Genomic DNA, 27,228 nt, shown 5'->3' on the forward strand with positions numbered 1-27,228 from the left:
ATGTGACTTGTTTTCACCAATAGGAGTGAGCGGTGAAGATGGTTGCTGCTTCTCACCAAGGTGCTTAGGAAGTGGGCTGTGTTCTCCATACTCTGTCCACCCCATCTCCTGGCTGGATGCCAAAGACTCGGATACCCCAAGGATAGCAAGGCCACAAACTGGAGGGAGCCTGAAAGCCTAAATCAGCTGTGGCAAGACCGATTCCTGACCAAGAACATCCACACTGGACTGTCGTGTCCATGAGATGTAAATTTCTACAGTTAACATTGCCCTCAAGTATGCAGTTACTCTGTGCCAGCCCTGGAAATATGGCTGTAAACCTGACAGAGAAGGTCCCTGCCCTCAGTGGGGATGAGGAGAAGGGGACAGATTCAGGACGTAGGCAGTAGGATCGTCAAGACTTTGTGATTGTCAGGATAGGTGCATGTTCTCCCAGCAGCCTTCTGATGTCTGTTAGCAGGCCAGGTGCCTGGGAGCCTGGGCAACTCCAGTCCCTGGAAAGGCAGAGCCCCCACTAAATATGGGCTATGGTATATACATCAGTCTCTTGTGAGTTGAGTTATTATGAGTCTCTATGCATTGGGTTGGTCCATTCAGGAATCATGGTGGGCAAAGCTGAGACCCCAATCTTCTCCTTCCCCTGACCAATTAGTCCATTAGAGAGGCGCCTGGGTCTGCAGACAGCCCCTGGATCTGGGCCTATGTTCTCTGCTGCATGCCCTGCAAAGCTCTTAGCAGGTGCTCAGTAAGTATTTGAGGAAAGCTGGGTGAGGCTCTCAGTGTCTGTCCTTGGAGGCGTCACGTCCAGACAGGGAGAGATGGTGTCTTTCTTCATTTCCCCCAGAGGGAGACCCTGAGGTTCGTCCAGACAGGGAGAGATGGTGTCTTTCTTCATTTCCCCCAGAGGGAGACCCTGAGGTTCGGCTGTGAGTGCCCGCTGTGTGTTTGGAAGAGGCAGGCGACATCAGCAGGGCAGGGGGGAGGTGGGAGAAGGCAGCCAGCAAAGCGAGTTATCCAGGTAGCGCCCTGTGGGTCCCTGGAGCCTGCTCCTGCTGGTGCCTCCCGAGAGGGCGTGGCCCACGCCCCCCACTGATGTCCCACCAGGGAGCAAGGGCCGGGTAGCCACGCACCGACTCTCACCCGTCAGCGCTGAGGGCTGCTCCAGAGGGCTGTTAACACCCTGGCCCCTGTGCTAGGGCAGAGCACATGTCTAGGGCTGCCGTCACAAACTGGGTGGCTTAAAGCAACAGAAGTTTATTCTCTCTTGGTTTTGGGGGAAGGAGTCTGACACCAAGGTGTCCGCAAGACCACGCTTGCCCTGACGGCTCTGGGGAGGAAGCCTTTCTTACCTCACTCCCAGCTTCGGGTGGGCTCCGGCCGTCCTCGGCCTGTGGCTGCATCACTCCAATCTCTGCCTCCATCTTCCCACGGCCGTGTCCCCTGTGTGTCTTCACGTGGCTGTCCTATAAGGACAGCAGTCACTGGATTTGGGGCCACTCTGATCCGGGATGACCTCGTCCTAACTAATTACGTCAGCACAGACCCGATTTCCAGACAAGGGCACACTCACACGTTCTGGATGGACATCCATTGTGGGGACACCGTTCACCCCAGGACATCATGAGGCTCCCAGGCACAGAGGTGCCGGCCCACAGTTGGAAGTTTCGAGCTGAGAGGGATGGTCCCAGGGTGGTCCACTCAGACCGGGAACAAAACCACAGAGCTTCATCTGGGGGCTCAGCGGTCAGAAGGCTTGGCCCTGGTGTCAGGATCTCCTTCTGGAACAATCTCTGCTTTTGAGTGAACAACTTCTCCTTTGGACGACCACATTCTTTGTTCCCTTGGGTTAATGCCAGCGATTAGGCTCCACTGGCCGTGTGACTAGAGGACACGCTGCACGTCGACAGCTTGGTGGTGTCCACGTGATGAAGGGGTTTCAGCATCTCACAGACCAGACGGTGAGTCCAGACTCCACCACTCTCTGGCTGTGTGTCCTGGGGCAAGTTACTTAACCTCCCTGGGCCTCGGCTTCCTCACCTATAAGTGATAATGAGACTCTCTAGGGTACCGTGAAGACTGACTGAGGTAACATACGTGGAGGGTTCTGCTGCACACACGGTGGCTCTGGTGTGACTGCGTGTGGATTTGGTGGCTGAGTTCTCTGAGCCGCTTGTGGACAGAGCAGGGCTGGCTCTGAATTCCCGCCCCTCCTCCTGGGGCTGCCTGGAGGGAAGGTCCCCTCGGGTGGGCTGGCTCTGTGAAGTTGGCGGGGAGGGTGCTGTGTCTTTGTCCATCCATCGTTTTCCTCTGTCCTGTTTCTCCACCAGGACCCCGAGGTGAGGCGATCTTCCCACAGTCCGCCCACCTCCCCGCAGGCCCAGGACAGGATGGGAGTGTGGAGGAACAAAATGGGAAACAAGAGTCCACCCCGGGCCACGTGGTCCACCAACGCTCCTTCCCAAGAGTGACTCAGAGCGTCGGAATCACCCACATTTGGTTTCCAAAGCCAGGCTGGGCCTTTGCAGGGCTCGTGTCCCCTAATAGGTAACAGGACCGCTGGCTCTGCCTTCAGCTCGGACAGCATCTGCAGACGCTGGCTTCTCCAGGCTTCAGGTCACACTGTCACTGCGTCTTCCCAAGCTTCGGAGCCCAACCAGCAGCCCACTCTCTGCCCTCTGCCCTCCGCCCTCCGCCCTCCCTTCCCAGACAGATTGGCAGTTGCCCCGCACCAGCGCCCTCCTGACCTCCCGGGGTCCCTGGCTCCAGCGACTCATCTCCACGTGGCCCACCGTCCGGATGAGCGGATGCCAAGATCTGATGCTCGAGTTGAGCAATTTGGTGCAGCCTCGAGAGAGACGTGTTCTGATTTTCCAGATAAAGTCCAGACTTGGCGGAGCTGCGGCCAGTCCTCCAGCACAGCCTTGGCTGCTGGTGCCTCGTCCCAGGCCCTGAATCAGCGGTGCCTGCTCTCTGTGCAGTTGTTGGAACTTGCTTTCCAAGAGGCCCAGTTTGCACCCAGCCGAGGGACGCACCCTTAGCACTGTGATCCAACCCGATGACATTGGCAGAATGGTGACAGGTCGTCACAGCCACCGTTGCTTGAAAGCGTTCTGTGTTTGCAGTGTGTTCTCTCCTCAAACCCTCGTAACGGCTCTGGCAGCGGGCGGGCCTGGAGCTCAGCTCTTAGAGCTGGGTCCACTGTTGGTTGTTTATGTCTGGATGTGCTCGGAACAGTTGATCCCTGTTCTGTATGAGTTGTTTGACATTTTGAATCTCGCTCCTGGAGGAAGGTAAATATTATCCCATTGCACAGATGGGAAAATGGAGGCTTAGGGAAATGAACATACTTGCCCAGTTTCAGGTAGCCAGGAAGTGAGAGAGCTGGGTTTTGAACCCGGGGCAGCCAGAATGCACTCCCCAGTCCTGGAGCTTAGGGAAAAATCTTTCCCTCTCACAATGGGGACCCCATTTCCTGCAGCCTCCCCACCTCAGCCAAGCAGGGTGTTCCGTCTCAAATACACCAGTGGTCTGGGGACCCCAGCTTCTGGAGACAGAGGGGCTCTGAGGAGCCTGGGGACAGCAGCCGATATGGTCTCAGTCAGGGTCTTTCTTTTAGGTAACAGGCCATCCGGGTCAACTTTGAGACAAAACCTGATATTCCAGCAGTTGGCTGAGACCCAGGAGCTGCTGAGAACACTGGCTGATGGTGGGTGCACGGGGACCTGGGTGGGAGACAGCAGCGTGAGGTCAAATTCTGTGCAGAAGTCCCATGCGGGCTCCTGGCAGCACAGGGTGAGGGGCCCTGAGAGCCGACTGGTGGCATTGGTTATCTCAGGGTGGGTTTGGGTCTCCCGGAAGCAGAGCCTGAGGCAAGGACTTGGTGTAGACAGCTTATGGGAGTGCGGGGGGTGTGCTCCAGGAAGCCTGTGGTGAGCAAGGTAACGGCCCCCAAAGATGTCCACGTCCTAATCCCTGAACCCTGTGAATGTGTGGCCTTACATAGCAAAAGGGACTCTGTAGATGGGACAGAGTTACAGATTTAAAATAGGGAGATGATCTTGGGTTATCTGAATAGGTCCAGTGTAATCACCAGGATCCTTAAAAGAAGGAAGAGGGAGAGAGATTGGAAGACGCTACACTGCTGGCTTTGAAGATGGAGAAAGAGGCCACGGGCCAGGGAATGCGGGCACCTCGAGAAGCTGAAAAAGACGAGGGAACAGACTGTCCCTAGAGCCTCCAGAAGGAACCAGCCCTGCCAACACGCTCGTTTAGGACGCCTGACTAATGTTGTTCTGAGTTGGGAGGCTTGGGGTAACTTCGCACAGCGGCCGCAGGAGACTAATTCAGAGCCCCAGAGCGGCGGGGGGAGGGAGACGGGAGGAGGCAGACGTGTTCGTCAGTAAAGGTGAACTACCCCTCGGGCAACCGGGGCACAACCCTGCCCCGGAGCCTCGGGGGAGCCGCCCAGACTGCGCCTCACAGCTGTCCCCGAGGGACGAGGCACAGAAGCTGCAGGTTCGTCCTCAGGACGCCGGCTGCGCGGAGCAGCCCCTGGCTCGGCGGAGAACCTGAGAGATGCCGTCGCGGGGGAGGCGGGGCTCCGGAGGGGCCGCGGGCGGGGCACCAACCCAGCCTCATCCAAGGACCCCCATCCCTGCTGTGTCTTTGTTCCTTCTGTGCTATTTTACTGATATTTTTCTTTAAATAGATTTGCTGTAGAAGACATTTAAATACATGTAAAAAGAAACTCAGTCCCAATAATAATTCCTGAAAAATGGTGGGTTTGATACTTAATTCTGCATTTTCTTCTAATAAACTTGAAAATAAATATATTTACCATTAAAATAAAAAATTTGCCCGTTGTCCACCAAAAATCATCTCCCTTTACCACCCAAAGATCATGCCGTAGATTTTTGGGAATGCTGCATTATCTTATCTGGCCTCAGCGACAACCCATTTTATGGATCAGGAACTGAGGTCAGAGAGGTTAAGTGATTCTCTTGAGGACACACAGTAAGTTGCTGAGCCAGCAGATTTCTCAGTTTCCAAAGACTATGGTGTTTCTATGACCCCGCCCTCTATCTAATAATAACAATGATAATAATAATAATCATCATCATCACCTTGAGGCCTCTAGCTCTGTACCAGGCAACGTTCTAAACACAGCAACTCATCAAATCCCCACCACAACCACCATGACTCCCAATCATTGTTCTCACTTTATTATATGATTACATTTACAAGATATGTGTCATTTTATTTATATTAGTAGCAGGTATCATTATCTCCATTCTTCAGAGGAGGAAACAAAGGCACAGACAGTTTAAGTCACTTGCCCAAGGTCACACAGCATGGTTGGTGCCTGCAGGGTTTCAGGTCCAGCCTCTGCCCCCTGAGACACAGAGTTCCGGGAAGTGGCTCTAAATTTATTCTGCTCAGGGGTTGACCTGGTTCTGTGTTGGGGGCAAATGCACAGTGGTCTCCCAGACCCTGCCATGGAGCTAGTTCGGGATTCTCTGGGCGGGCCTGACGCCTTGTTCTTGCTGCCGTAGAGTATTCTCCATCGTGAACACAGCCCGTAGGTTTAGCCATCCTGTGTCCCGGGGATGAGCGTCTGGTGGTCCTAGTTCTTTGCTCTTACAAACAGAGCTGCGATGAGCATTCTTGCACGTGGCGTTTTGTGACCGTATGAACGTGCTTGTGCTGGGAGTGTCCCCAGGAGAGCAGGCGGGCTGGGGCACAGGGTGGGCATGTGCTCAGCTTTAGTAGAAGTTGCCACACCTGGCCTGGCTGTGCTTAGAGACCCCAGTGTGACCCTTGGCCCCAAAGCCATCACCGCGTGTCCCACCTGGTCCACGGGGTGCAGATGACGAGTGACTGGCTCTTCCTCGAGAGGGGGTTTTGATGGGATGAGAGTGGAGACAGTGAGAAGGGCAGCACTGGAAGGGCAGCAGGAAAAAAAATGTGAGAGACAAGTGGGGACACAAACTCTTTTTTTTTTAATAAATGCATATTTTTTTTTTTCCCCTTTTCTCCCCAAAGCCCCAGTAGATAGTTGTGTGTCACAGCTGCACATCCTTCTAGTTGCTGTATGTGGGACGCGGCCTCAGCATGGCCGGAGAAGCGGTGCATCAGTGCACGCCCGGAATCCGAACCCGGGCCGCCAGCAGCGGAGCGCGCGCACTTAACCGCTAAGCCACGGGGGGGCCCCAAGGGACACAAAATCTTTAACACCACTTTGCCATGCGCCTGTCTGCGAGACCTGGGGTCAGAGGCAGGAGGCGTGCATGGACGGCTGACGTCTGCGTGGCTGGGCATCAGCAGGGGTTGAGGCCTACAGCCCTGGAGTGGCCCGAGGTCGGCCAGGAAGTGGGAGGGAAGGGAGCTCGCGTCTGCAGGTGGAGACCCCGGGGTCCCCCGCAGCACAGAGGCTCACTGTGTTGCGGTGCTTCCCGTCCTTGGGCAATGGTTTCATATCCATTTGGATGTACCAGAATGGAAAAGGCAGCTCCCACCCTGGGCAGCACAATCCGCGACGACGTGAAGAGTTTCTGTCTGAAAGGGGCCTTGTCAGGGTCATTGAAGCCGGGCAGCGGTGGCCTCAGGCTGCTGATGGACACCGGTAGTTGTTCAAATCTATAATGACGTGTCACCTGATGGGCCACAGGTGTCCAAGGAGGCAGGGCGGGGGTGTGTGTGGCCAGAGGCAGGGACCTGGTTGGAAGGAAACCACGGCCAGGCCCCCTGCCTGCAACACAGCAGCACTGACTCCTCTGGGGGGAAATGTTGGGAAAACGTTTTTTGTGTCTTTTTAAAAATTCACAAGTATTTTTGCTGCTCTTTTCTTGTTGTCAAGGATATTACTTAAAACTTAGGAATCTAGATAAGGGGGAAGAATGGAAACAGTGAGGGGGCAGGTGCAGGCACATCTTCTGTGCAGACGCGTGTGGGCTCACGCGTGGTCCCCCTGCCCGCATCCCCTTGGCTCTCAAGGCTCCTGAACGACCTGCTGCCTTCCTGTCCCCAGTACTGAGGATCTCTGCCTGAGGCGTTAGAGGAAGCCCACCCACAGGGTGCACTAGAATGGGCAGGAGCGCAGGCTCCCAGGAACCACCCAAGACCCTGACGGGTGGGGGCCGGTGGATAGGTACCTTGGATGGACGCCTCGGGGGAGCTCTCCCCACTCCCAGACCACCTCGGAGACTGAGCCCCGGTTCCCTATGCAGCCTCCTGCTCTGTAAGGCACCCAGTAGGGCAGCCCTCTCTTCCTGGTCTCGCTTCTCCATCCCCCACTGGTGTTCCGGTCACTCCCCAAATAAACTACTTGCTCTCAGATCCTCGTCTCAGGCCCTGAGCCTTCGTGTGTGTCATCGGCAGTCCCCGAACACAGTCTGGCGCCTTTGTCGTCATGGGAACAGCGGGCTCCGGAGCCGCGCACACTGGGTGTGCAATTTTATCTCGCCACCGACAAGCGGTGTGACTTGAACTTGTGGCTCCCTTGAGGTTCAGCTCTCCCCTGGGTGGAACGAGGCCCCTGCAACTTGCACCGTTGTGTTGGTGGAGAGGATGGTGTGGGAGCCAGCCCTGGTCTGCGGCTGCACACGTCACGACTCCAGGGCTGGTCTCTGCGTCACCCTCCGGCCTCTCTCCGGGTTAGGGCTCTTTGTGTCCAGACCAGCTCCTCTGAGGCAAGAACCATGCATTAAAATTTAAGAGGTTTTTAAAACTTTAATTGTATTTCTTTTTTGCTGGTGACACATTTATACAGGTCTGCCATCACCGGGTACACGAAAGGGTGTGCGGTAAACGTCATGCCCATGGTTTCTTTTCTGATTGGCTACAATCTGTTCTAAGTCCCTTCTAATCTGTAGATTCTCCCCCATGTCTTTCTTCTTGCATTTAATTATTTTAAATTTTGATGTCATTTCAAATGCAAAGCAAAGTACAAATAAGGATAGCAACGCCAGCCGCTATCACTCTTCGAGAGGCACCCTCTCTCAACAGCCCTAACTGGCGGTCACCCTTCTCCCCACAGGACAGATGAGGAGGCTGAGGCTGGCACTGGTGATGTGTCTCAGCAGAGGAAGTACAGCCAGGAGGGGCAGAGCCAAGATCTGCACACAGGCAGTCAAGCCTAACACCCGCGTGGCGACAATACTCTTTTTGAACCTGAATCTTTGGGATTCCAAGACCTGTCCAGGGTGGCTTCAGAATTCCTACGTGAAAGACGCTGCTGGGTGCATTTGTCAGGAGGTTGTCTCCAGCTGCATTACATTGAGCTTTATGCAGCCTGAGAAGACAACTCCTGTGGGACCAGGCTGGTGTCACGGTGCCCAGCAACCTGGGTTCCAAGCCCCTCTGGGCCCCCTGAGTTACCTGGGCAGGTCGATTCGTGCCTCTGTGTCTTAATTCTCTCATAGGGGAGAGGGCTAGTAGCAGCACCTGCGTCTGTGGGCTATGGCTGGTGGCTGTGCAGTAACAGTGCCTGTGGAGCGCCGGCTGTGGGCGGGGGCACGAGAGGGAAGAGCAGGAGGAGAGGGTCTGTCCCTGCCAGGCCCCCCGCCCCACTGGACACTGCAGAGAGAGGCTGGGGAGGAGAGCTCGCCGGCCAGAGCGGGGCGGGGGGGCAGCCGCGCCTCTCCAGGGAGAGGCTCCCTCTCTCCTATCTTAATCCCTGGAGACGGTGAAAAAAATGACGGGTGTGGCAAAGCCTCCTTGTGCACCTCCCGCCTTGGAGCAGCCACATTCCTGAGAACGCCCTGCCCAACTTGGCAGCTGCGGTCTCTTCCTGGGAGGCCCCAATGACATATGGATAGTGGCTCACCTGTGCTTCCTGCTGCCCTCCTGCCCCCCAAATGACCACACTGCTTGTTCCGTGAGATTCCACATGTTGGTGCAGAGAAAACATGCCCTCCTCTAGCCACTGCTCAGGACGTTGTGTATACCAGTGGGTAAGGCTGGCAGTTTTAAGAGGCCGTGTGTGTTGGAGCAATTTACTTCACCTCTGTGAGCCTCAGCATCGTCATCTGTGAAACGGACATAACAGTACTTACTGCATAGGGGCGTGGCCGAGACTGACCATCAGCTCCCAGTATCCATTTTCCCCTCCGTATAGAATAACACCCCCAATCTGAGCAAGGGAAATGACTGCCAAAAACTCTATTTCCCAGACTCCCTTGCAGCCAGGTGTGGCCATGTGACTGAGCACTGGCCAAAGGGGCATGAGTGTGTGATTCTGGATCTGCCCCGCATCCCTTTATCCCTCCCCTCGGGTGCCCTGCGGATGGATGGTGAGCTACCTGCACCCTGTGGATGAGGACATGCACAGCGGGGGAGCAGCGAGATGGAGGGACCCCGGCCCTCGGTGGACTTGTAGAGCACAGCTTGAACGTCTGTGAGCGAGAGAAGCAGACTTTTGTTTTTTGGGGTCTCTGTTAGACACAGCTCACCCCACCTACACTCCAGTGCGGGGTGATGAGCCCCGAGCCTGGTTATAAGAGTTTCAGATGCATCTTCCCTTGAGTTTGCGCAACGGCCCCTGAGGGAGGAAGGTGCTGTTATCACCTCTTGCAGATGAGAAAACCCAGGCAGAGAGGGACAAAATCGTTCACTTGCAGTCACGTAGCTAATAGAAAGGCAGAACTCTTCCTCAAAACACAAGATCTGAAGATCCCCCAAAAGCTAGTCTTCTGAAAATCCAGGATGAGTTTCCTGGTTCACAAAAGCGACAGCTTTCTCGTCGGTGGCTGGTGAGTTATAAGCAGCAGCACTGTGCCCAGGGTGGGGTTTTAATAAACAGTGATTAATTGCCCCTTTTTTCTGGGTTGATATCTCAAGAAATTTGGTTCTTTTTAAGATGTGAGACTGGTCGTGGTGACATTGCCAAAGAGTCTGATTCTCCTGGAGACTCTGGGAAGCTGCACGCCTCGTGATTCCTCGTGGCTAAAAGGTCGGTGTCTTCGTGAGGAGCATCAGAGGATGCTGTTCAGGGAGCCTCGCTTTTCAGAGAAACTCGCCCTGCCTCTGGATGAACAACGGCATTTGACCTGGAATAAAATAAAAGATCCGTCCACCCTCACAAGAGGACACTTGCATGTCCAACTTGAGTGCCCATTGCCCAAAATTCAGTGTTTTTAGGGCCAAAGTGAACCTGGATTTGGCTTGCACGACTTCATGGGCCGAGGGACAAGGTCAAACGAGGAGGGCCAGGTGGGGACTGGACGCGGGTGCCTTTCTGCAGCATCTGCACAGAAGTGCAGGGAAGGGCCCGAGCTGCCCAGTCCGTCCCCCGCGCCCGCGCCGTGCCCAGCCCTATCCTTCCGTGACGCGTTGGCCCTATTGTGTGGCTTCCCTGGCACCCGGGCGGACCTCTCGGGGCCACCATGTTCTGGAAAGGCGTTCTCACATTTGTCTTCCAGGACGGCCTCAAACATAAACAGTGCTGGATGGTGGGCATCCGGACCCCGGGGTCCCGTGGGTTCTATCCGGTGTTTGTCATTTCCCCGGAGACGGCAGAGGCTGAGGGGTGGGGTCTGGGTCGGGCATGGATGTGTCCGAGGGGAGGCCGAGACAAATGGAGAGCCTGCTGTTTGTCCGGCTTGACCGTGAGACACTTCCACATTCATTTCATAACTGGGGCATGCGAGGCCCCTGCTGCCCTGCTTCACAGGAAGTTTATGGCTTGAAGGTGGAATGTTTGGCTTCGTAATCGCTCTGCTGTTTCTGATTGCCTCTGAGGATTTTGGGGGGACAGGAATCATTGGCCAGCTTTCCCCAGGAACTGGTGGGGTCTGAGTCATCTGGCCTTTCCCGGGAGGAGGTGGTCAGCTGGTCTCCTCTTCCAAAATCGCCCCATTGGCATCTCGGCCCCTTTGGAGTTTGCACGTGACCCCCACACAGATTCGCAGAGGGTTAGTAGCAAGCTGAATGTCTGGCTGTATGATCTCAGGCGAGTTCCTGGAAGCTGGGCTTGCTGAGTTCTGAGCTATGCAAGTTGGCTGACTTGAGACAGTTGTGCATCTGTGTGTGTGTGAGCGTGGGTGTGTAGAAGTGTATGACGCCCAATCTGAGGTGCTCTCTTTTCGCCCCAAGGAGAGCCAATCTTGAAGACTAGCAGGGGTTCTGGAAAGCCCCATGGAGGGTCGGCACGAGCGGGGGGTGCAGTGGCTTCCCAAGGCCATCCATCACTTGGTGGGCTGACGGGGTGTTAGCATGGCCTCAACAAGAGATAGCGGAGGAAAAATGGCCCGGACAGGCAGTGTGCTTATCTGGCCTGGTGCCTGCGAGCCCTGTCGAAGCAGGGGCCCCTCCATTAGTCAAACCAGCTGCGGCTGCCCCCGGCTCGGGCCTTGAGATGCCCTCGCTCCTCTCTCTGGCCCCCTCATCCTGTACCCGCCTGGTCACCTCCAGCTCTTGTCGAGACTTTGTTGTCCAAAATGGTGACAGTCCTCATCTATGGTGCCAGAGGACAGGGGATGCAAAGGTTCCTTGTGCCCAGTTTCCAATTCTTCTAGGGACTTGGAGGAGGCAAGTAATTAAACAAAACAACGCGAAGTCTTTTTTTAAGCTCATCGTTGTTGGCAGGTTGGCCCCTCCGTTGGGCAAAGGGCAAGATTATCAGTATCATCACCATTTCGATAAGATTTCTGTTGTGTCCAGACTATATTTTGCATCTTTTTTTTTTTTGAGGAAGATTGGCCCTGGGCTAACATCTGTGCCCGTCTTCCTCCATTTTATATGGGACGCCGCCACAGCATGGCTTGACAAGCAGTGTGTCAGTGCGCACCCGGGATCCAAACCTGTGAACCCCAGGCTGCCACAGCGGAGTGTGTGCACCCAACCGCTGTGCCACGGGGCCGGCCTCTATGATTTGCATCTCAAATAACGTTGAGATGAGCAACAGAAATCACACACCTTTGCTTCCCGGTCGAAGAATTCCCGAGAACAAAGAGTTAAGTGTTGGATGGCTGGGCCACAAATTCAGTTGATCTGAAGAGACAGGTAGAATTCCCAGGGGCCAGTGTCCTAGAAGGAGGGGACGTGAGGCTCTCGGGGGAGCGGGTGATTTATAATGTGCCAATGGCCAAGGGGACCCAGCGTCCCTTAGGCTCACTCATCAGACAAGGGTCTTTGAGCAACTCCTGGTGCCTGACGGTGGCCAGCTGAGGGTGGGGAGGGGAAGTGGAAATGGGGAGAGCAGGGTTGACAGCTCCCACACAGGGGGCGCCCCATGGGGTCCCAGCCCTCTGTGGGTGAGCTCCATCCTTGAGGGGTCTCTGGGTTATCTGCAGCCTGGGGAGCTGGCCTCTGGCCGATGACACATCTGCTCTCACAGAGGCTTCGACTGACAGGTCCCAGCCCAGATGGCCTGTGTTGGACTTTATCTCCCAGGTGGAGGGAGGCAGCCAGGGGGCCAGACCTCCCCAGCTGCCCTGTGGGTGACCTCCACTCACCTCAGCCAGGTAAACGATAACAATAATAAAAATAAAAAAATAATAATAACAAATAGTGACACAAGACTCACTCGCTACACCCCAGACCCTTTTTCTTCCCTCTAACACTGTGAGGGTAGTTGTCATCAAGCCCACGGTACAGTCGAGGGAGCCAGGCTCCGAGCAGGTGACGATGCCCCGGCTCCCAGAGCCAGCTGCCGGCACCAGCATCCACTCTGTGGGGGCTGGGCTGTGCGCTCCTCTGCACCAGCTCATTTGATCTTCCTATTATGATGCCCATTTTGCAGGCGAGGCAACTGAGGTTCTGAGAAGTTGTGATGTGCCAAGACACCTGGCCACCAAGTGGTGGAGATGGGACTTGAACCCACGTCCACATCCTCCTCGATCAGGACAAGGGTCCCCAAACGAACAGAGGGGGGCTCTGGGCACATAGAGCACAGGCCAGAGGGAGGGAGGGGCTGCCCAGAGCAGGTCCTTGGTCACGAGGACAGGGTAGAGTCCCAGCAAAGCGGGGACAGACATTTTCTTTTGCGGTAACTTTACACTAGGTGTTGCTGTAGCAGCGTCTGGGGAAAGTCAGACCTTTGATGTATTTCCTTACACTTGACTTGTTTGAGTGAGATATGATGGGAGGGCGAAAACAGGGCCGTTAGAGCCAGGATGGTGGTTCTCGCGGGGCAGCATGGCTGCGAGGAGCTGAGGGCTGGGTTGTGGGAGGACGGCCACCTTCTGTTTCCTGGTCCGGGGGCTAGTACACAGGTGTGCTCACTTTGTGACAATCATTGACCCATGCCTTCATGACTAGCACGCTTTTCTACGGGTATTAGCTACTTCAATAGAGCATTATAAAAAAACAAAGATGCGTGAATAAGTTGCTTCTGAAAAATAACATTGCTATTCAGCATTTTTGAAAATATTACTCACAAATTGAATTGCTAGAAAAGAGAACATTTCTATAAAGAAATCCTATGAATACTGGATTTTTAAATACATCTATTCCTATATATATTTATATTTATAGATATGTATTCATATATATACTTAAGTATACATATTTTGCTGTTGCTACATAGGTTATAAATATATAGAGAAAGAGAAAACCCAACGTGTTACGATGACAAGAGCAGAGATGTGGGACTGGGGCCCTAACCCTCCCAGTGTTCCGATCTCTAGCGCAGGTTCTCAGATCACAGGCCCCGCTCCTGGAGTCTCTGACTCAGAGGGTCTGGGTGGGGCCAAGAACCTGCTTCTCTAGAAGCTTCCAGGTGATGCTGCAGCTGCTGGTCTCGGGACCCCACTTGGAGTAGCAAGTCTCTAAACTGCATCATTCAGACTGGCGAATTGGGTTCAGAAAAAGTGGCCCCTCTCTGTCTATTTCGGGACCAGAAAGAGCCAAACACAGCCTCCTCTGTCAGCTGCCTGTGGGTCGTGTTTCGGAAGTGGAGACTGCACTGTGTATCAGTTTGTGTTCACAGGGTTTTGACTTCCACACTCTCCTTTCTCCTTCTCTCCTTCATCTCACACATTTCCTGTTCCAGTAGGCACCAGGTCAGGGCAGGCTGCGGGCTGCAAAGATAGAAGCCGTCTGCTCCTGAATCCAGGCCTCCTCCAGGACTGGCGAGGCTGCCTCCACGTGCTCCTCACGTCCTCCTGCGCCCTCCCCCTCAACATGCACGTTCCCACCCACAGTCAGGTCAAGGCAGGCTCGGCTCTTCCTACCGTGCTCCTCGAGTTCTCCCAGCCTCCACCTACCACCCAGTTCCGGAGCCACTTCCACATTTCCAGGCACTTTGAAGGCACTTCCCGTGTCGGGGGTCCGAGACATGACTCCAGGTCTCCACACCCCGGCCACGCGGGGGCCCACAGGCTGGGTCAGTGTGTACCGTCTAGACAACGCCTTGTCTGTGTTTGCCCCGGTCTCGGTGACCAGCCTGGCGCACCTGCGAGGACACCGGGACTCCCAGAGGTGGGCACCCCCTCTCCCCGAGAAGGCACCCCCACTGCATTCAAGGACATTGGAAGCTTTGAGACACACCTGGGGGACATGCTCTTTTCTCTCCTGACCAAGTTTCCCCAGAAAGGGCAGGAGAGGGGCACATATGGGGTCGTCTCAGGGTGGAAGAGGCTCAGAGGACACGTGGGGTGACCCTGTGTTTACTGGTGAGATACCAGGGCCCAGACGGAGTGAGTCAGGACGGGGCTGGGATGGAGACCTCGTTCCTGCAGCACATAGGAAATGAGACTTGTCTGCAGGGATCAAGACCCGAGCTGGGCTTGAAGTTTCGTATCTTAGCTCTCCTGCCTTCCTGGTGAGGAGTCAGCGGGGGGTAACTCAACATGGAGGACAGAAACAGCAGGAGACACTATGGACTGAACCATAGCTACCTGTTAGCTCCTGTGCTAAGAGCTTCCAGGAGCATCATCTCCCAGGATCCCCACCATTACCCCCATCTTACAGATGAAAGAACCGAGGCCGCGAGAGGGTATGTGACTTGCCCCAGGTGGCTCAGGTAGGAGGTGGTGGAGCTGGGACTTGGACCCGGGCCTGGCTGACTCCGGAGCCGTCCCGGGAAGGGCTGTGCTCCCCAGCTAGGAAGCCAAGTCCGCACTCACAGGTCACCTCCCATGCGAATCCCGGAGCCCCCGCGATGTGGCACCCGTCTCCACGGGCTATTTCCCCGGGAGCCACACGCTGTGGCCTTGCAGCTTATGACCCCTGGGTCCATTTTTACAACTTGTATCTGAAAAAACCCAACAAGCGAGCAGCAGGGTTGTTTCTTTTCAGCCAAATCCCAAGGCTTGGGAGCTTTCCTTGGCTGCGTGAGAAACTTCTTTTGGGCGGTTTTGGCCATCGTCTGCCAGGATGGAGTCTCTCAGATCCTGCACTGCCATCTGTTACTCCCTCCAGGTTTCCAGAGCGAGCCGGTTAGAGTGTGGGGGTCTCTGTTCCAAGGGCCCAGTGACGTGGGGCTTTTTGTTTTTCATGGGCAGCGAGGGCTGTCAGCTGTGCCCCTCTAACTTGACCCCAGAATGCGCCGTGTTATCGGCCCATCTCTGCGGCCTGCGCGAGGCCGGTTGAATTATGTTGGGGAGGTTATCGGGGACAGACGGTAGTTCTCGCCAGGGCGGCCCGGCCTGGGGGTTAATGGGCAAAGGTCAGGGCCTACCAGGGCTCCATGTGGGATGGATTAAATCACCACCAGGCTTGGTGGCGGGCGGCCTGAGGGAAGACTCAGTCACTCCTGGGCCAGCCCTCACGAGGTCACCTCCTCCTGATCACAGGGCTCAGATCTGTGAGGGTTGACTTCATTTTTCTCTGGTAGGAAAAAACTAGTAGATCCTTTGTTTTTGGAATCAGGATGTGTCCTTGCAGAGGGGCAGTTTCTATGGGAGTGGAGGGGTCTGGGTTCTGTGTGCTGTGACTGTGGGATCGGGGTGGGGCAGAGTGGTTAAACCTTTGGGGGTTCATCGACGCAGACAAAAGGGAGGACCACAGTGTGAGGGAGGGGCTCTGAGGTCATCAGCCAGCGTGGGCTCTCCAGACCCCAGAGGTCAGAAAATCGGAGGCCCCAGAGAAACAAGGAAAGTTCTATTTCAATGAACTTTTTGGAATGCCACAACCAGAAAATCTAGAAGGAAGCTACTTAATGTCAGCTAACAAGTATTCCCATTTTCATTGTCTTTATTTTGGATTACATATGAGGGGCAGGGGGTCCTAATAATTTATTCAAGAAATAGTTATTAAGCATCTACAGTGGGCCCGGCATTGTTCTAGGCCCTAGAAATACATTGGTGGGAAGAAAATCAGACAAAACCCTGCCCTTTGGAGTTTATTTTCTAGTGGCAGAACAGACAGAAAAACATAGTAAATGAGTAAAATGTATGGTTGTTTAGAAGGTAATAGGGCTGTAAAATATGATACCATAATCACTACCGTTTATTATCCAACGTGCAGGCCCTTTGTGTGAGAAGTGCTCCTAACAAGCCCATTTTATAGATGAGGATGCTGAGGACTGGGAGGCAGTTCTGTTCAGGGACTGTGAGCACCTGCAGGGTCTCGGCGGGCATGCTGGGGAGAGCCCAGTCACCCCCGACCCTGGTTTCCTCTTCGCTGTCCAGGATCTCAGGGTCTTGTGATCTGGAAGGCCTTAGGTTCCCTGAGCTCTCTAGTCCGAATGGGCAGCTTGGAGTCCTAACTCAGAAGCACGAAGCCCCAGATTTCCCTGTGGACCTGGTGGACCCGGGGTTAAGGTTTGTTGTTTTGGACATGGCCATGAGGCAGTTCAGTAAAAAGGCCCGAGGATGAATGGGAATAATTATTGTACAGTGTTATTAGTGACAATGCTGACGATGTTCACAGCTGTGTCCCCAGCACCAGACCACGGGTCCATGGCAGGTACGTGGGACACACTTGTTGAATGAAGAGCAGCTGCCATTGACTGGGCATGAGCTACGTGCCGGGGATGGGCAGTCCACATTCTCCACAGCTGCTGTAACAAAACTGGGGGACTTACAACAACAGACATGTGTCCTGTCCCAGTCCTGGAGGCCGGAAGTCTGAAATCAAGGCATCGGCTGGGCCGCGCTCCCTCTGGAGGCTCTAGAGGAGGAGCCTTCCTGCCTCCTCACCCTCCTGGGGGCCGTAGGTGTTCTTGGCTTGTGGCTGCATTGCTCCATCTCTCCCTCCATCCTCACACGGCCTCTCCTCTGTGTGTTCCTGTCTCAAATCTCCCTCTGTCCATCTCTTATTAGGACACTTGTCATCGGATTTAGGGTCCACCCAGATGTTCCAGGATGATCTCATCTCGAGATCCATAACTTAATCACATCTGCAAAGACCCTTCTTCCAAATAAGGTCACATTCACAGGTTCCAGGGTTAGGACGTGGACATATATTTTTGGGGGCTACCACCAGCCCACTAGATGGGCTAAGCACTCTTTGTCCAAACTCTTAATCCTCGAAACAACCCTCATCCTCCATTGTGAACAAGAGGAGGAAACTGAGTCTGGGGGCATTTGAGCCCCTGCCCGAGATCACACAGCGGCAGGTGGACGGGGCTGGAGTCCCGGGGAAGCTGACTCCGTGCATCGGCATGCTGCCTTCTCCCCAGAGGTCCTTCTCGGCCTCCCACAGGATGTGGACAGATGTCGGAGGTGGAGAGGCTGAATTTCTCCTAGATTCCTCCTCCTCCACATAGCAAAGTTGTGCAACAGTCAAGAGGCAGGGATAGCAGCAGAGGGGGCCGGGGGGACCAGGTCGGCAGGTAGCGTGACACGGAGCAAGTGACTTATCTTCGGGAGCCTCAGTTTCCTCATTTGAAATTTCGGATTAAGTGAGAGGCACTTGTGACAGTATCTAGGGCTGTGCCTGGCCCAGATGCTGCATGGGCGTGTTGTTAGTATGTTACTATTATTAAAATCGTTATTATTATGAAGAGTAATACTATATACATTCTAGTAATACCACAATGATTAGGTGCCCTCTTTTCTTCCAAGAGCTGTGTATTCATGACTTCATTTGTCTCCATAATACCCCTCCGAGGGAAGGACCACCCTTAGCCCCGTTTTACAGTTAAGGAAACTGATGTCTCTGCTCACTTCCAGCTTTTCTCTGTCTGGAGAATTCCATCTCCGTTCATGAGCTAAGTCCCCCCCTCCCTTCTCTCCTCTCCCTAACATGATGGTGTGCATCTAGAATAGGTCTGATGGGGTTTTTCTTACCCGGAGGGAAGTGAGTGTTAAATTCCTGTATTCTCCCCCACCCTACCCCAGGCAGTCCAGTGAGAGGGCAGCTATTGAGGGTCCTTGCAGGTTTGGGGGAGATGGGGCTCCCCTGGGGTGCTCGTGGCCCAGGAATAGTGCTGGGTCCAGGTGAGGCCACAGCCTCGGGTGGCCCATCTTACCAGGATGTGAGAGGCTGCCAGGAGCACAGATGGCTCTGAGGACTGGGAGCACACACAGAGGCCAGGCTGCCTGTGGACCTGACAAGCACAAATCGAGCTGCCGCCTGGATGCCGGCTGCCCCCTAGCCTGCCCACCACCCTCAGGCTTTCGCCCGCAGGGAGACTGGAGCCCCAGGGGTGCTGCAGGAGTGGGACTTCGGGCCTTCTGCTGGAGGACTTGACTCCGACTCATTGTCCCAAAAGACCTCCACCAAGTTGGATGTCAGGCCAGCTTCCCAGGGCGTCTGGCCCCTCAGGAGCCCTGGGCGAGTCTTGGCAGCTGTGGCTCCTGCCTGGCCAGAGGGCCAAGCTCTAGGCTCTGGGTTGCTGGTATCTGGGAGGTGGGGGTGCTCGGGTCCTGGGCAGCACCAAGGCCTGGGGATGCGAGCCTTGTGCAGGACGGGGTCTGAGAGCATCCAGGAACTGGGGGACCTGGGCTTGGGGCTGCTGGGACTGGGCAGCTGAGGGCCAGCTGAAAGCTCCCTGCAGGGCTGGGGTCCATAATCTAGGCCTGGGATGGGACCCCAAAGGGGCAAGTGGGCTAGGACCGGGGTGGGCTGTGGAGCCTGGCTACCTGGGGCAGAATCAGCTCCTACTTACTCACGTGTGGCCTTGAACAAACCCAGTCTCTTAACTTCTCTAGGTCTCGATTTTCTCATCTGCAAAATGGGCCTGATAACAAGACCCACCTAGAGGGCGGCTGGAGAGCTCAGGCAGGAAAGCCTCACGCCACACCTTCAAATCCCGTCAAAGGCTTTGTGGGAAAAAACCAGTTGTGGTCAAATAAGTTTCAACAAGCTGCACACTTTGTTTCTCATCTCCCTACTGGAGAGTCCTGCGTCCCCTCACCAAAGTAGGTTCCCAGAAGCCCAGCATCAAGGAAACTTTAAACTCGTGTGGGGAACTAACAACATTCATCAGAGGGGTATCTGGGGTGGGGGAAGTTTTAAGATGAGTGAGGAGAAAAAAATGAGTTGGTTATAAGTTATTTTTATAAATTCAGAAGAAACTGTGCAGAAAACAGGACTCTCCAGAGAGAAACAAACAGGCCTGAGCCGTAGCACGTTCTGCATCTCTTGGCTGCAGCCGTGAGGTGTGCCAGGTCCCAGGGGAGTCCAGCCAGGTGGAGTTTGGGGCTCAGGAAGCTCTGGAACCCTGGCCACCCTTCGCCTCCAATAGGACCCACGCCCATCTCACGGCTCTGGCATTTGATTGACAGACCCACATGGCAATGGCCTGGATGGGAATTAGAGGGAGATGTTACATGGGGTCCAGTTAGCCTCCTCATGAGGGGGAGTCTGTCCTAGGTGGAGATTATGCTCAGGGAACCTCTGGTTACGTTGTAGACCTGCCGTCTCTTCCACTGACAGTGGCTGGTGTCTGTGTCGACAGTAAGTCCTTGGGTTGTGTCTCCACGTTGTCTTATTCATCATTCTCACTGCTGGGGGAGCCTGGGAGGGGATGAGGCCCAGCTTTCTCCTGACTTGGGGCTCACAGTAACTGCTACAGTTGGCTGCTGACATTGCTCTCCCAGCCCCTACCTCACCCAGAAGGGCTGGGCCAGGATTGGGCCCTCCTGCACAGCTAATGGGAGAAGGATGGGCAACAAGACTGTTGAATCCAGTGTTCAAAAGCCTATTTCACCTGGAACGCTGCCTCCTTATTTTTCGGCCAGAACACCTAGTGACGTCCTGCTCTTAGCCGTGTTGGCCAGGATAAGCTAGGTCCCGCTGCAGCAACAAGTAACCCCGAATCTCAGGGGCTTGATACCAACAAGGCTCACCTCCCACTCACCCACGTGCCCAATGCAGGAAGGACAGGGGCTCTTCTCACTGCAGTCACTGAGCGTCCCAGGCTCACAGCACAGCCACCGCCAAGGGGAAGTGGGAGCTCTGGGGGGTCTCACCCCTCTCATTAGATGTTCTGGCCTTGAATGACACACGTCACTTCTGCTCAAAACTTACTGGTCAGAACTAGTCACATGACCCATCCAAGCACAGGGGGCAGAAGTGCAACCCTACCCTCCATGTACCACAGGAAGGAGGAGAGCTGGAAGTGTTGGGTGAAGAACACTGGTGACCACCACATTCCCTTTGGAAACGCTGTAGGAGACCAATCCAGAATCTTAAATACTGGTGGTTACTGAATGTTCTGTGGCGGATGGAGGGAGGACCAGCCAGGGAGTAGAAATGCCAGCATCTACATCCTCTGTGACATCAGGCAAGTCCCTTTCCTTCTCTGGCAGGTCCTCCCTGCCAATGGGAAGGAACAGGCCTGTCCTGGTTCTCCTCTTCTGTACCTCAAACCCCCAAGCCTTGCTGCCATGCATGGATGAGAACCTGAGTAAGACCTGTGAAAACTCACCGAAAACCAAAATGGACTAGATTGATGTCAAGGTTGGACAATGAAGGCGTGACTCACACACCTCATTGGCTTAAAAAAAAAAGAAACTTTATTTTGGAATAATTTTAGATTTACAGAAAAGTTGCAGAGATGGTACAGGGAGTTCCTGTATACCTTTCACTGAGTTTCTCCTAACGGTATCATCTTCCAGAACCACGGGACATTTGTCAAAACTGAGGAATTACGTTGGTACATTACCACTAACTGAACTCCAGACTTGACTCAGATCTTATCCATTTTTCCATTGATGTCTTTTGTCTGATCCATCACCCAGGGCCACACAGACGAGTTTGAATACCCTCAGCATCCCCCTGTGTGTCCCCTTTGTAGTTAATTTCTCTCCCTTTCCCCGGTTCCTGGCAACCACTTATCTGTTTTCCATCCTATAGCTTTTCCTTTTCAGACTGTCACATAAATGGAATATATAACATGCAGCCTTTTGGATCTGATCTCTTAACTTTGTAAAATATATTTAAGATTAATTCATATAGTCGCATGAATCAATAGCACATTCCTTTTCACTGCTGAGTGGTGCTCCACTGTATGGATGGACCACAGTTCATTTATCCATTCACCTGTTGAAGGACATCTTGGTTGCTTCCAGTTTTTGCTAAATAAAGCTGCTATGAACATTCACATAGATGATTTTGTGTGAACATGAGTTTTCAACTTACTTGAGTAAATACCTAGGAGTAGGACGCCAGGTTGTAGAGTGAGCGTATGTTTAACTTTATACGAACCTGCCAAACTGTCTTCTAAGGTGACTCTACCATTTTGTGGTGTCAGCAAGGAATGGAAATTCCTGCCAGGTTTTTGGGTTTTAGCCATTCCAATGGGCATGGAGTGATACCTCATTGGGGTTTTAATTTGCATTTCTCTAATGACAAATGATTATTTTTTTCATGTGCTTATTTTCCTTCCATATCTTCTTTGGTGAAGTATCTGTTTAGATCTTTTGCCCATTTTTCAATTTGTTTGTTTGTTTTCTTATTGTTGAGTTTTAAGAGTTCTTTACATATTCTAGAGACCAGTCCTTTTATCAGATATGATTTCAAATATTTTCTTCATGTTTGTTTCTTGTCTTTTCATTCTCTTAAGATTGTCTTTCACAAAGTAAGTGTTTTTAATTTTGATAAAGTACAATTTATTAATTTTATTCTTTTATGATTGTTCTTTTGATGCCATATCTAAACATCCATTGCCAGACACAAGGTGATGTAGATTTTATAGTGTTCTTTCTCCAGAAACTTTAAAATTTTATCTCTTATGTTTGGGTTAATTATCCATTTTGAGTTACTTTTTGGATTGAGTGTGAGGCACGTGTCCCATTGTTGAGTTTTAAGAGTTCTTTGTAGGGCCGGCTCCGTGGCTTAGCGGTTAAGTGCGTGCGCTCCACTACTGGCGGCCCGGGTTCGGATCCCGGGCACGCACCGACGCACTGCTTCTCCGGCCATGCTGAGGCCGCGTCCCACATACAACAACTAGAAGGATGTGCAACTATGACATACAACTATCTACTGGGGCTTTGGGGGAAAAATAAATAAATAAATAAAATTATAAAAAAAAAAAAAGAGTTCTTTCTATGTCTTGATCTTGTGTCCTGTGACTTTTCTAAGCTTGTGTATTTATTCTAGAATTTTTTTTTTTTTAAGATTCTTTGGGATTTTCTAAATATCTAATCAGATCAACTGCAAATAAAGAGTTTTCTTTCTTCCTTTCCAATTAGCATTTCCTGCCTTATTGCGCTGGCTGGGACTTCTGGCATGATGTAACCAGGACTGGTGAGGGAAGACACCCTTGCCCTGTTCCTGATCTTAGAGGAATGGCATTCAGTCTCACACCATTAGGTCTGATGTTAACTGTAGGTTTTTTGTACAAACCCTTATTGGGTTAAGGAAATGCCCTTGTATTCCTAGTTTTCTGAGAGTTTCTTTGTGGTCATAAATGGATGCTGAATTGTGTCAAACGCTTTTTCAACAACTGCTAAAATTATTATGTGGTTTTCCTTATTTAATCTATTAATGTGGTAAATTACATTCATTGATTTTCAAACTCATTGAATTTTTGATGAACCAAAAATGACGTTTTTGAATGCTTCACATACCCATTATTGCTAATGTCTTCCAGGTCTTTCTGGCTGTGTGACTTTGGATAAGTCACTTAAAGTCTCTGGGCCTCAGGCCGGCCCCTCCCTGCACTGGGAGTTGGCTGGACGGTTGACTTCTAAAGGTCCTTGTAGTTTTGGTGACAGGGGGTGAGAACGCTGACGAGAACCACGCTTCTCTGTGGCTCTGCCTCTGTGCTAACAGCCAACCTCAGACCTCACACTTACTGAGTATCTGTTGTCCGTCAGACCCCAGGCTAGACTTCTAAGCATTTTCTCATTGAATTCTTACACTCATGTTATGAGATATGCATGGTGATCTTCACTTGACAGATGAGGAAACTAGAACACAGAGAGGTAAGTGATTGATTATGGCCAGGTATGTAACCAGTGGAGGAAACCACCTTGTAAAAAAGATGTGGGAGGTGAAGTGGGGAATAGACTCACACCACTCAATACAGTGGCCACTAGCCACGTGGCCATTGAGCTTCTGAGATGTGGCCAATCCAAATTGAGAAGTGCTGTACGGATAAAATAAGGTCTGGATTTATAAGACTTGGTACCCCCCAAAATGTAAAACATCTCATTGATAAATTTTTTATATTATGTTTCACATTGAAACAATATTTTATATATATTAGGTTAAATAAAATATATTATGAATGCTAATATCATGTGTTTTTTTTTTTTACTTTCTCTAATGTGTTAAATTACATATGTAGCTCAGACTTTATTCATATCGTACAGCATTGCTCTAGACAGGGGTCAGCAAATTATGGCTCATGGGCTAAATGTGGCCCAACATCTGTTTTGTTTTGTTTTGTTTCGTACATAAAGTTTTATTGGTACACGGCCCATCCATTGGTCAACATACTGTTGATGGCTGTTTTTGTGCTGCAGCAGCAGAGTTCAATAATTGCAACAGAAACAGTATGACCCAGAAAGCCCCAAATATTCACTATCTGGCCTTTTACAGAAAATCTTTGCCAACCTCTGCTCTGGAGGAAGGCCTGGAAAGCTGGTTCCCAGAATGCTAACCATCTCTGTGGAGAGATGACAGGCGATTGACATATTCTTCTCTTTACATCTCTTTTTTTCCTAAAGTTTCAGAAATGAAAACACTACTTTTGACAAAAGGAAGGAAAATCATCAATACTTTTTTTATTACAAAATAATAAATTATGAGATAGGGGAACAAAAGGTGCCATTGGGGCTGCCCCTGCGAATGAGAGATCCCTGTTTAGCTCCTGAGCTCACATCCCAGGGAGGGCTGGGAGGACCCCAGGAAGGCCCCTGCCCGGGCAGCATCCAAATGTCCTCTCTGAGGGGCTGTTTACATGGGAGCTAGGAGGGAGGGGCACAGGGGCTAAGGAAGCTGGGGAGCCCAGGGCAGAGCCGAGGAGGCTGGGCCTTACGGTGCGGGGGCCGCGGGAAGCGGGCCCATCTGGTTTGCGTTAGCTTTATAAGGTTGATAGCAAATAGGAGTATCAGAGCTAATTTACTTGTCTAGAGAGCGAGAACTCAGTCTCAGAGGCTGTGACTGGGAAGGAGCAGGCTCCTTCTCCCCGGCCTGCAGCCGTGCCCCATGGGAGGAAGGGCCTGCCACGCCAAGGCCCTTATGCAGAGATTGAGACCTTTTTAAAAATAGCCCTGCAATCTCGTGTGGCCCGGGGCTGGGCTGTGGAACTTGCCAGCCCGCTCCTCCTGCCTCCTCTGTGGCCGGGGCACACTCCCGCGAGGACCTTGGCCCTGTCCTCCAGCCTCCTTGGATTTTGGTTCCCACAGTGGCCCTGGAACTCAGGTAGCCTACAGGTGAGAATAAAGAAGGAGCCAACGCACAGCAACATCTCTTCCAGCCCAGAGTCCCACATCCAGCAACCTCAGCTCTCCAGAAGCCTGATGCTCCCCAGTCCACGCCCTACGGCTTTCGTGTGCCTGCTGCCAGCAGCAGGTTCCCATTGTGCTGCCCAAAGTCGCTCCCCCGGTCCATCTCCCACAGGGCCAGGAGTGATGTCATGGAGACTTCCGGGCAGGGCCCTTCACGGCAGGCTCCGCCATGAGACCAGGAGAACTGGCATCTGGAACCCGGGCTCTAGAAGGAGGCAGGGCTCCCTTTGGCTTGGAAAGAACCTGGGCTTTGGAATCAAAGCAGAAGAGGTTCAAATCTCAGCTTTGCCAACTCTCACTTTGAGGGGCTTCATTTTCCTCACCTGTGGGATGTTGAGAGCAATACCCATGACGTGAGTGAGTGGGGAGGATTGCACAAGGGGAGACGGAGGGTGTGGTTATCACACAACTGGTACGGACTTAGAAACAGTGGCAGCCATGTGGATGAAGAGAAGGTAGGAGGGTATGGATGTTGGAGTGGGGAGGGGAGGGGGTTTCAACCGAGGGATCAGCTTGTAGTTGTATAGTGTCAGCTTTGACACACAGCTGGGGATGCTTCAGAACAACTCACTCACTCTCTCCCTGCCTCCCTCCCTTCCTTCCTTCCTCCCTTTCCCCCACCTCCCTTCCGCTTTCTTTCTTTCTTTCTCTTTCACAACATTTTTTACAATAAGGGTTTCAATATGGCTGATTTATCCACCTTGTTCTTGGACCCACAGCATATTTTAGATTTACAAGACTGAACAGTCCTTCTCCAGACTTGATGGTTGTAACCTCAGCAGCCCCTGTTGGATCCAGCAGTTCCTGTCAGTTCCATCTTAGGATTCCCGTACTACTCATCGCAGAAATGAGTCATTCAACAAGTAATTGTTAAATACCCACCACCAAGCTCCATCTTAGGAGCTGAAGTTATAGCCATGAACAATTATAACGATCCCCCCCCCAAAAAAAAGAAATAAAAAGGAAGGAAGATATTATAAGGAGGAAGAAGTAAAGGAAATAGAAATCCAATGCTTTAGAAGGGTCTACAGTGGTGGTTTTCAACTCGAACTGCATATTTGAATCCCTTGAGGAGGTTTTTAAAAAGTATCCACATGGGCCTGACCCAAAACCAGCTAAGTCAAAGTCTCAGGGCTGGGGGTGGGGGATCAGGTCGGATTATTTTGTAGACCCTCAGCTGATTTGAATGCAGTTAATGTTGAGAACCACTGGCCTGTAACCAACCTCAATTCTAAGGAACTAATGCTGGGCTCTTCTTGCCCTAATCCAGTGATTCTCAAAGCGGGGTCCTGCGCCAGACGCATCCACCTCTCCTGGGAACTTGTTAAAAATGCAGGTTCTCAGGTCCCCCTGCCCCGGACCTGCTGAATCAGCACCGTGTGCCCATCTGTGTATCAGCTCTCGAGAGGATTCTGATGCAGGCTCCAGTCCGAGAGCCTCTGCCCTGATGCGTGAAATAGGTCTACCTGTTCTTGGCTCCGGTGCTCCCAGCCTCATCCCAGCTGAGCACTTGCTCCTCAAGTCTGGTGCTCTCCCTGAGGCTTTGGGGAGGATACAGCTCTCATCCCTATGCCAGCTCAATCCACAGGGTGGTGCCCTGAGAAGCATCATGAAGCTTGGCCTGGGCTCTAGGGTGGAGGAGTGCGGTGATCAATTAGTGATGTCTGCATGGGAATGGGTGTGGAGAGCTTTGGGGCCTTTGGCTCAACAATCTAGATTTAGGGAAAACTTTTCTTTCCACATCGGAAGGCTTTATCAGAAAACTCTGATAATCTTAGTCGGGGGGCCTTGTCTATCTCTGTCGCCCCTGCTGCTCTGGGGTTTAGCGACATACTTTCTTTACAGTCTTAGCAAGAAAACCTCATGTTCACTGCCATATTAGATAAAGCACAATAAGCTGAAATTCCAAAGGACAATGAGAACACCAGCCACTTAGTGTTCCTCACGGGGAAGTCCCCTCCACCTTGGTTCTATTAGGTCAGCAGCCGACTTCTTCCCTCCTGCTGACTTTGAACTCCAGGTTACTTCTGTTTTCAATTCCTCCTTTCCTTTAAAATAAAATTCATTTTTGGTCTGATTAGAAAAGGAATATATCTTCATGACAGACAGTTGGTAAAAAGCTAAACAAAAAGGCATAAGGAATTAAATTAAAATCATCTGAAATCCCACTTCCCAGCAATAATTCACCTTTAACACTGGTATTATCCTTCCAGATCACTCTCTCTCCCTGCCCCTCCCCAGCACCCTCTTCAGGCACACATCTCTCTCCTCGAGTTGGGAGAGGAAGCTGACCTATGCACGTTGCCTAATTTCACTCATTTAAAATTATAATGACAAGCTCATGGCTTCATTGAGAACATGAGAGGCCTGGGGTTGTGCAGCCTAAACAGAGAACGTGCGGTCACTGTGGGGACCAGAGCTGTTCAGCCCCCAGGGACGA

The sequence above is a fragment of the Diceros bicornis genome, chromosome 32, assembly GCF_020826845.1.
Source record: "Diceros bicornis minor isolate mBicDic1 chromosome 32, mDicBic1.mat.cur, whole genome shotgun sequence".
In the NCBI taxonomy this organism is placed as follows: domain Eukaryota; kingdom Metazoa; phylum Chordata; class Mammalia; order Perissodactyla; family Rhinocerotidae; genus Diceros; species Diceros bicornis.